Raw genomic sequence first — 10,008 nt, forward strand, 5'->3', positions numbered from 1 at the left:
TTGTTGCCTCTCTCATTAATGCCCTCCTATATGTGGGATATATATGTGAATATATACTGAGATCACGTGACAGATCAGATTGTACACAAGTGGGCTTTATTTAACTAATTATGTGACTTCTGAAGGTAACTGTTGCACCAGATCTTATTTAGGGCCTTCATAGTTCAGAGGGTGCAAACATTTTCACTTCACCAATTTGGACTATTTTGTGTATGTCCATTACAAGAAATCCAAATAAAAATGTATTTCAATTATAGGTTGTAATGCACCAAAACAGGAAAAATGCCAAGGGAGATGAATGAATAGTTATGTAAGGCACTGTGTATACACTATTTTAAATTCCCAGGCATACAACAGTGTAGACATAATACAATACACAAGTGTGTATGGGGGGAGTTTATTTTTAGGTATAACCAATCATTGTATCATAGTTTCAATGTAGTTCATAAAAATCAATCACCAATAATAATTATCTATATTACAAGACCAGTCCAAGCTAATTTGTTTTGTATTTACTGCATACTAGCGGAATTGGTGTGCTGCAAAGTCCATACCATCTAATGGGTCAATCAAAGCCAGAACTATCATACCTTTAGTGAATGCTTTTAGCATAGCCCTTAATGGCCAACAAAAATAAATTGAATCAAACTGAGTGCTGTGCTCCTCTTTATTAGACTGGACTGGAGAGCTAGGTTTCAGCTGACAAATCCTTTATAGGTCCATATTTCCATATTATTTTAAAGACAGTCTATATGGAAGGCCTATACCATTATGTCCAGAATAAACATATATAATTTTATGTTTTTTACTTGAACCATATAACAAAAAACAAAAAAAACATAATTGTATCTTGCAGTGCTTTTAATAATTCATTTTTATAAAAATTCCATGAGATGTGCATCACATTAAGAACATATGGGGCGAAATTTCACATATGTGGTGCAAAATGAACACAGATTTTATATATTTTTCTAACCTTTTCTAACTAAACATTTAATGTTTACGTATTTAAAGTAGAGTTTTCAAAACTTAATGTACAATACACTTTCTGGCCATCTTGTCAAGTTAATATTTTTTATGTTTAGAATTTGGCCAGCACATTTGGTACAGATCTGTATTGTGTTTTCTAGTTTGGATTGTACCATATGCATTAACATTTTACAAGCCAACTTTTTAGTCAAACCTGCAAATGCAATAGCTATGAACATAGTAGAGGCCATGTTCCATATTTCAGAAATTCCTCCAAGATGAACCTGGTCTTTCATCCAGTGCCTGAGAACAATGTACTCCTGTCATCATATACTGTGCATATGTAGGTTGTACATATATACCGCACATGAAACAAACAAATATCAGAATAGTTATTTTCAGACATATTCTCAATTAATTTGACAACGCATTGTTAAAGTGACACTGACAGCATTTAACAACATTAAATCATTTCACATTTCCATACTTTCAGAGAATGTTTTCACAGAATTTTTGTGAATGTTAAGGCATTTGTGAGAATTCTATAGCAATGCAATGTGAAAATAAACGTGTTTTTGGACAATGGCACCTTCATGCAGCCATTATTCTCTGGTCAATCTGAGTTTAGAGCAGGTCCATGGGCCAAGTTGTGAGCCCCTCCTACTATTTACTTGCTTTTTTTAAAATCGAAAAATAACAGTTATATTACAATGAAAATGAATATTCATTCAGCCTATGATGGTAATTCCATCAATCAAACATTTAAAGGAGTAAGTACAGAGACAAAATTATCTTGACGCAATTAATAGTTTATTTGCAAATAGAGAGATGCGTCAAACGCTTACAGAATAATCATCTGAGGAGTCTCTGAAGTATATACATGAACAGTTTGTATTTATTACAGTTAAAAGGGGTGTGGTAAGATGGTGCCCAGCTGTCATATGTCAATAAAACACATTCCCTTTGTTCTGTCAATACCTAGGCTTCACACAAGGGGCAAGCTGTCCTTCCCCATATGGGTAACCTCTAGAACTTTAAAGAGCTCTTACAGCATCCGGACAGACAATAGATGCCCGTATGAGTTATACAAATGCGCAGATTAATGAGTAACCTTATAGTCTGCCGATACCAGTCAATGATGCCCCCTAGGCAAATACCAGATCCCCCTCTCCTACATTCCTAAGGAACAAAGGAGAAAAGGAGACTCTTCTAGATGCCCACTGAGGTGAAGATGCATGCAATCCTGGGGACTTAGGCAGTGGATGGCATCTGCCGGAAAGACAACATTCAGAGTGGTGGGTTGAATAAAAACGGCAATGCTTTAAGTCTCATTATATCCTCCTAGGGATCCTATATTTATTTAAGGATAGCCCTTGCTCTTTCGGTAAGCGGCTAAACATTGCTGCTCATTTGCAAATGTGCTAAATGCAAATATATAGTGTTAATTTCCCTTTACAGCCTGACCAATGATCCTTCAAAAAAATCTGACAGCAACTTTAAAGCTTTACAGGTGAGACCTAGGACTTGGCAAAAGAAGAATTAACAAAAATGTCCAAATGTTCAAAGCTGGTACTGTAGACTTATGCAGATAGAATCATGGCTGTCATTGCCGCCTAAAAAGGTGAATATGTATGCAATTTATGTATGAAATTCTATTTTAGTTAGTTTTAGTAAGTTCGTTTTAACAATTTGTATATTATTTCACTTTTTTATGTTGATTAAGGGCGAAATCCCCTGACTCAATCCAGTCTGATTTCGTGTTGTATCACAATAAAATGTGGAAAAATCCAGGGTGAGTGAATACTTTTTGAAAGTCGCTGTAAAACCAATGGTACATTACAATAACTGATTTTGAATGTCAGTGACTTAAGTAAAATATGAATAAAATATCCAATCTAATTCAATTATTATGCTCCATTTGTAATTTGATAAATGAGAGGACAAGTTAGGGGATTGAACACTTCTGCAAGGCACTGTTTCTACACTAACTAGTCTACTTTTCAATGGTCATTAGCTAATGTTAGCTATTTACTGCAAATTTGGATCAAGATGGCAAGAGGAATCTAAGTGACTTTAAAAGAAGCTTCATTACTGGGTCTCTTCCAGGATGACAATGCCAGCAAATTCTGTTCAAATTGACCACTGTTACCAACCATCTGTCCTGAGTTAAAATGGCATGTTGTCTTTGCTAATCCAAGTTTATATTTTGCAATTATGAATTATTATAGCTGAAAACTGTCCATTTTTAAACTTGTTGAGTATCTGGTGAGAAATGGAAGATCTCATACAATGCTGTATACTACACCGTCACAGAATATATTGCAAACTGGCTCTAACAAGAATAGAAAGTAGAGTGGGAGGCCCCAGTGCACAGGACAAATAATAATAATAATTATGGAAATTATGAGGGCATGAATGAGTGTTTCAGCAGCAATTGAAGACAGTGAAGGACGAATCCGGGCAATGTTCTTGAGGTGGAAGAAGGCCGTTTTAGCAACTTGGTAGACATGAGGTAGGAAGAGAGGATGGAGTCAAGGATGATTCCAAGATTGCGGACCTGGGATGGAGTGGTGACAATGGAACCATTGATGTTGAGTGAGAAGGTATGGGTGGACTGGGTGAGGGAGCTTGGGCCGATGTTGAGGATTTCAGATTCATTGCAGTTGGAAAGCTAGGGGTTAATTACATTGGTGATGAGAGGGGATAGTGTGGGGAGGCAGGCCTTGACCAGAAAGGAGGGGATGGGATCAAAGGCACAGCTTGAGGACTTCATGCTGGTGACTATGGGGGAATATTTCAGTGAATTCGCTGAAGGATGAAAATGAGTAGCTTGGAAGTAGTGGGTGGTTGGGTTGAGGGCCAGGGAGGGTGGTGGAAGAGGAAGCAGCCAGCTTATTGTGTATCATGTCAATTTTGGTTTAGGAAAAATTCATTGCATTTGGTGGTGGTGAAGGAGTTAGAGATGGTGTTCATGGGTTTGAGGAGTATGTTGATGGTGGAAAAAAGGGTTTTGGGGTTGTTACAGCCAGATTGGATGATGGAGTAGTGGTGAGAGGAGCGTGCATTGTTCAGAGCATCTTTGTATTGTTGTTACTGAAGTATTTACGCATCCAAGCGGACAGTGAGACCTGGGGCCTGTTGCACAAAAGTAGAATGAAGAAATCCAGGATAACTGAAAAAGCGCAGCTTGACTTAACGTGATCCGCTCATCGCGGCTTAATCGGTTGCACGTTTCCCGAGCCAGGATGAGAAGGTGAAGCTATGTCAAGCCAGGTGTAGATAGTCGGGATAAGTGCACGTCCACGGCGTTCTTAAATAGACCACGGTATCAATCACAGATTCACTGATTCAGAGATGGAGAAGACGCGTGCGGAATATTTTTCACCCGAGGAGCAGCAACTAATTATGGAAAGTTATGAGGAGGTAAAGCATATAATATGCAGAAAAGGAAATACAGCGGCTGTTATTAAACTGAGAGAAAAAGCCTGGCAGACAATAGCGGACCGACTGAATGCGTAAGGATTTAAAAATATCTACTTTCTAGAAAAGTTGTACACTGTTTTAATTGCTTTTAGCTGCAGACTCTGTTGACACAATCTCCCTCGTGGGCCCCTGAGGGGCGTTTAATGCGGATCTGTGTGCAGTCCAGCGCACCAATGACATTAGGGAACTCTGTAACACAAAATAGTCTGAGTATATCCTGTGACTGTTGTAATGTAACACGTTTTTGTAATCTGTAATTCATGTTACCTGCAATCTTGTAGAAATCTCTTTGATGAAGCACATTCTTCTGTGGCCAGCGAAGGTAATAAAGATGTGTGCCAAGGATTTCAGTGCCAAACACACTTCTGACACAACGGCAAATAGTGCCTTTATTTAGAATTTATAAAAACATGCCGCTTCGAAAAAAACGCAGTGCCACACAATAACGGATTCCATCTCCAGTAAATCGATACCTCTCATGCAGGTACTCGTCGGGAAACGCTAAAGGGTCTGATCCCCGCTAAAGGGTCTGATGTCCCGAAACACCCTCTCACGTTTGAAAGCACGTCTAAATATCAGCGCTTCTTCATCCAAAACGTCATTCAGAAATGGCATGCCATGGTGCAGGGAGAAACACAGGTGAATGGGACTTCACATATTGCCCTCATCACTGACTTAATTGAAATCCCCGTTGCAAATTCATCAACCATTTCAAACCATCTAAACTGCATTAGTAGGATTTAAATCAAACTCGTCACAGCAATAGTGACAAGTAATGCGTGTTAATGACAATAAAGCAGAACACATTCAGAAGACAACGGAACGACTGTTAAAGACGTTTATTTCGGATCAGAGCGGCAGCTGATTTAACACAAGACTCCAGGATTAATCTTAGCCTGGCTGTTAGCCTGCTCTGGAGCAGGCTAGCTGCAAAGAATAAATCTCCATGGTTCCTCGGCTGGGTTTAATTCAGCCTGCTTTTGTGCAACCAAGTCAAAGCTAAATTAATCCAGGATAACTTGGATATCCCGGCTTAATCCCTTATCCTGGTTTTGTGCAACAGGCCCCAGTTCTTTTGGAAAGTCATTCCAGTTGATGGCTTTGAGGTGGTGAAGTTAATCGGGGTACCACGGGGAAGAGTGTGTGAAGGAGTTTAGTTTTTATGGGAGCCATCTCATCAAGCCAGGAGGAGAGTGCATCATTGTAGATGCTGACCAGATCAATTGGGGAGATGTTTGGAGAGAGGGCAGAGTCAGAGATGGTGTCAGCCAAGATGGTGGAGAGAGAGGAGGGGTTGAGGGATTTGAAGCTCCAGAAAGTAATGGTGTGTTTCTGTTTGACAAGGGGGGTGGGGATGTTTATGTCCTGGGTGATAGCCAGATGGTCGGAGATGGTAAGGTCAGTGCTGGACAGGTTGTGGATGGTGATGCCAAAGGTGCAGACCAGGTCCAGTGTGTTTCCTTTTCTGTTGGTGGGGAAATGTATATGTCGGGTAATGTTGAAATATTGAAGAATATTGATAGATATTGAGCATGAAAGTAATTGAATTAAGCTTGTATGAGAGTACTAACTATCTCTGTATGGAGGACACTAGGTAGGAAATGTGATGTCCCATTACTGATGGGTCCCAAACATCCTGTCCATACCACATGTTAGGAACTGTGTATGTGACTGTCATAGGACTCTCTGAATAGACCCTTGGGTCATAGGTTGAAAGGGTATTTTGTAGGACAAACTATTTCTTATAATAGTCTGTGTAATGGTTGGCTATGAACACTGACCACCTCCTATGTGTCCTGGTATAAATGACTGTGTTTACGTTGTAAGCATTTGGAGAGAACAATGAAAGAACTATGGAAGGTTATCATCGTAAACGTCATGCTGAATAAAGGCTCTCCCCTGACTTCCGGATGCATTCATTTTGTTCATGGATCACAAATGGACAGAATCTAACAATGTCCAAGAGTTCTGTAGAGTTTTGCAGTAAGCAGAGTCGATGGATGTTGAAATCGTCCAGCAGCAGAACAGATGATGAAATGGCATAGAGCTGAGTTAGAAATTCAGTTAATTCAGAAGGAAATGCAGGGTTTGGCTTGGGGGGCGATAAATGACAGCAGTGACAAGAGATTTAAAAGCAAGGTGCTCAAATGAGGAGTAGGTGGGAATGGATTTTGCACTGGTTTTGATGGTTTGTCGATGCAATGTCATTATTCAACCACCAAGCCCGTCCTGGCATGGTTTTTCCATGTAGGTTTATCCAACAGACGCACATGTGACTACAAACATAGCGATCAGATATGTGACCACAAACATAGTGATCAGGTAGAGAATGTGTCCTGGCAAAGTATGACAAAAGCTAAAAACGGTTGAGCCAAAGGCAAGATAAAGCTAGAACACAGAAACTAATGAAATCTCAGGGGAAGAAGCGGCTAACAAACAACGCCAGCATCCTCTCTTCACCAACATTCCTTCTTCCTGATTTAAGTGTCTATTTTGAGAAACAGAAACCTCACAGGTCCTCAATTGGCAACCTCATTAAATAGTACCCATAAAACACCAGTCTCAACATCAATTGTCCAGAGGCAACTCGGATCACAAAGAAGAATATTTGTGAGACGCAGGCCAAATGAAAAGATGCTGGAGGTGTGCTTGACGCCATCTGTCATGGTGGAGGTAATATGATGGTCTGGGTTGCTTTGGTGGGTGACTTGTACAGGTTAAAAGTGATCTTGAAGAATGAAGGCTATTAATCAATTTTGCAACGCCATGCTAAACAATGTGGATGGCACTTGTTTGGAGCCAATTTCCTCCTACAACAGGACAATGAAAGCTCCAAACTATACAATAACTATTTAGGGAATAAACAGTCAGCTGATATTCTATAAATAATGGAGTGGCCAGTACACTTGGATCTCAACCCTATTGAGCTGTTGTGGGTAGTGATGGGACACACAAAGCTGATGCTTCGAAGCTTGCTTAGAAATTACAACCCAGTCTGCTCGAAGTGAAAGGGTCAAGGCTTGCAACCAAGCAACAATATCATGTGATTGTTGACGTTTGTAGCTTCAGACATCACATAAGCATCTGATAGGGTTGTAAAAGACATGGCGCTTTCCAACCATGCTTTAATACATATTAAATTAAATTAGGCAACAGTCTAATTATCAAGTCGTGGACTAATGTAATTCACAAATTAACGGGTGAATGTCCAAGCATTTGTTCTACCCGTTATTCATTATCTGGCGGGTATCCACAATACCGTAGATTTACAATTGTCTTACAAATTTGAAAAGGATATTAGCTGGATAATAACTGCTTTAGAAAGCCTGTTTCAAGTCCCAATGAGTATTGTTTTCATATATTGTTTTACTCAGAGATGGGCAAAGATACATCAAAATATATTTAAAAATACCAAATACCTTAATTTTAAGTGTATCATAATAAACTACAAAATACAGAAAGCCAAACCATGTAACAAAATTAACTATTGTGTTTTTGTTTATTATAAATACTAAAAATACTTTTACTAGGCAGCATGAAATGCTTTGATCTATCCAGTACACTGACTCAGTTGATTAAGTAAAAACTTTTGATAGCAACAGCTTTTCTCTGCCTAATGAGTCATGCGATAAATCTGACATACAGTTAGGTCCGGAACTATTTCGACACTGGCACATGTTTTGTAATTTTGGCCGTTTACCAAAATATATTCAAAATACAGTTACATAATGCTGAGTTTGCTTAAATAATCCAAACTGGAGGAATGGTTTAGGAGTTACAGCTCTTCAAAATGTATTCCCCTATTTATCAAGGGACCAAAGGTAATTGGACAATTGACTCAAAAGCTGTTCCTTGGATAGGTGTGGGCTATTCCTTTGTTATTTCTTCATAAATTAAGCCGGTAAAAGTTCTGGAGTTGATTCCAGGTGTGGCATTCGAAATTTGGAAGCTGTTGTTGTGAACCCACAACATGCGGTCATGTCAAGCTTTCAATGCAAGTGAAAAAGGCCATCCTTAAGCTGCAAAAAAACTAAAATCAGATGAGAGAGATAAAAGGAACATTAGGGGTGGCTGAATCAACAGTTTGGTTCATTCAGAGAAAAAAATATGCATGGGTGAGCTCTGCAACACAAAAAGGCCTGGACTTCCACGGAAGACAACAGTGGTGGATGATCGTAGGATCCCATCCAAGGTAAAGAAAAACCTCTTCACAACAGTGAGCCAAGAGAAGAACACTCTCCATGAGGTTGGCAAATCATTATCCAAGTCTACCATAAAGAGAAGACTTCACGAGAGCAAATACAGAGAGTTCACCACAAGGTGCAAACCATTCATAAGCCTCAAGAATAGAAAGGCCAGATTAGACTTCCAAAAAATATCTAAAAGTTCTGGAACAGCATTCTTTGGACAGATTAAACTAAGATCAACCTGTGCCAGAATGATGGGAATAAAAAAGTATGCAAAAGGCTTGGAACGGCTCATGATCCAAAACATCTGTAAAAGACGATGGAGGCAGTGTGATGGCATGGGCATGCATGGCTTCCAATGGCACTGGGTCACTAGTGTTTATTGATGATGTGACAGAATACAGAAGCAGCCGGATTTATTCTGACGTGTTTAGTGATATATTGTCCGCTCAAATTCAGCCAAATTCATCAAAATTGATTGGATGGTGTTTCACTTTACAGATGAAAAATGACCCAAAACATATTGCGAAAGCAACCCAGGACTTTTTTAATGCCAAGAAGTGGAATATTCTGTAATGGCCAAGTCAATCACCTGATCTTAACCCAATCGAGCATGCATATCCCTTGCTGAAGACAAGGCAGAAAGACCCACAAACATAAAACAACTGAAGACAGCTGCAGTAAAGTCCTGGCAAAGCATCACAATGGTGGAAACCCAGCGTTTGGTGATGTGTTCCAGACTTCAAGCAGTCATAGCCTACAAAGGATTCTCGACAGTATTAAATATGAATATTTTATTTGTCCAACTACATTTGAACAACTGAAATAAGGGGATTTTGTATAAAAATGGTTGCAATTCTTAAACGTTTCATACAATATTTTTGTTCAACCCCTTGAATTAAAGCTGAAAGTCTGCAGTTCAATTGCATCATGGGTTGCTTGATTTCAAATCCATTGTGGTGGCATGTAGAACTAAAATTATGAAACTTGTGTTAGTCTCCAAATATTTCCTGTAGGAAGTGTGTTGCTCAGTTCAATAAAATATCTAGTATTGACTGTTATACACAACCATTCAAAGGTTTGGGGTCACTAAGAAATGTCCTTGTTTTACTTGAAAACATACATGAAGTGTTTGAATAGACAATATAGCAACATTATTAGTCAAATATAGTGAAAGTATAGTGATAGGAAATGGGCATGAGAAACATAACTCTGAAAGAAGGACCATATATAATACATGTTGTCTGTTACTGATGGGCCCCACACATCCTGTCCATACATTCTGTCCATACCTCCTGCTAGGAGTTGCCCATGTGCCTGACATAGACTATATGGATAGGTCCATTGACCATAGGTTTCAACATACCAT

The sequence above is a fragment of the Esox lucius genome, chromosome 22 (assembly GCF_011004845.1).
Source record: "Esox lucius isolate fEsoLuc1 chromosome 22, fEsoLuc1.pri, whole genome shotgun sequence".
NCBI classification, from domain to species: domain Eukaryota; kingdom Metazoa; phylum Chordata; class Actinopteri; order Esociformes; family Esocidae; genus Esox; species Esox lucius.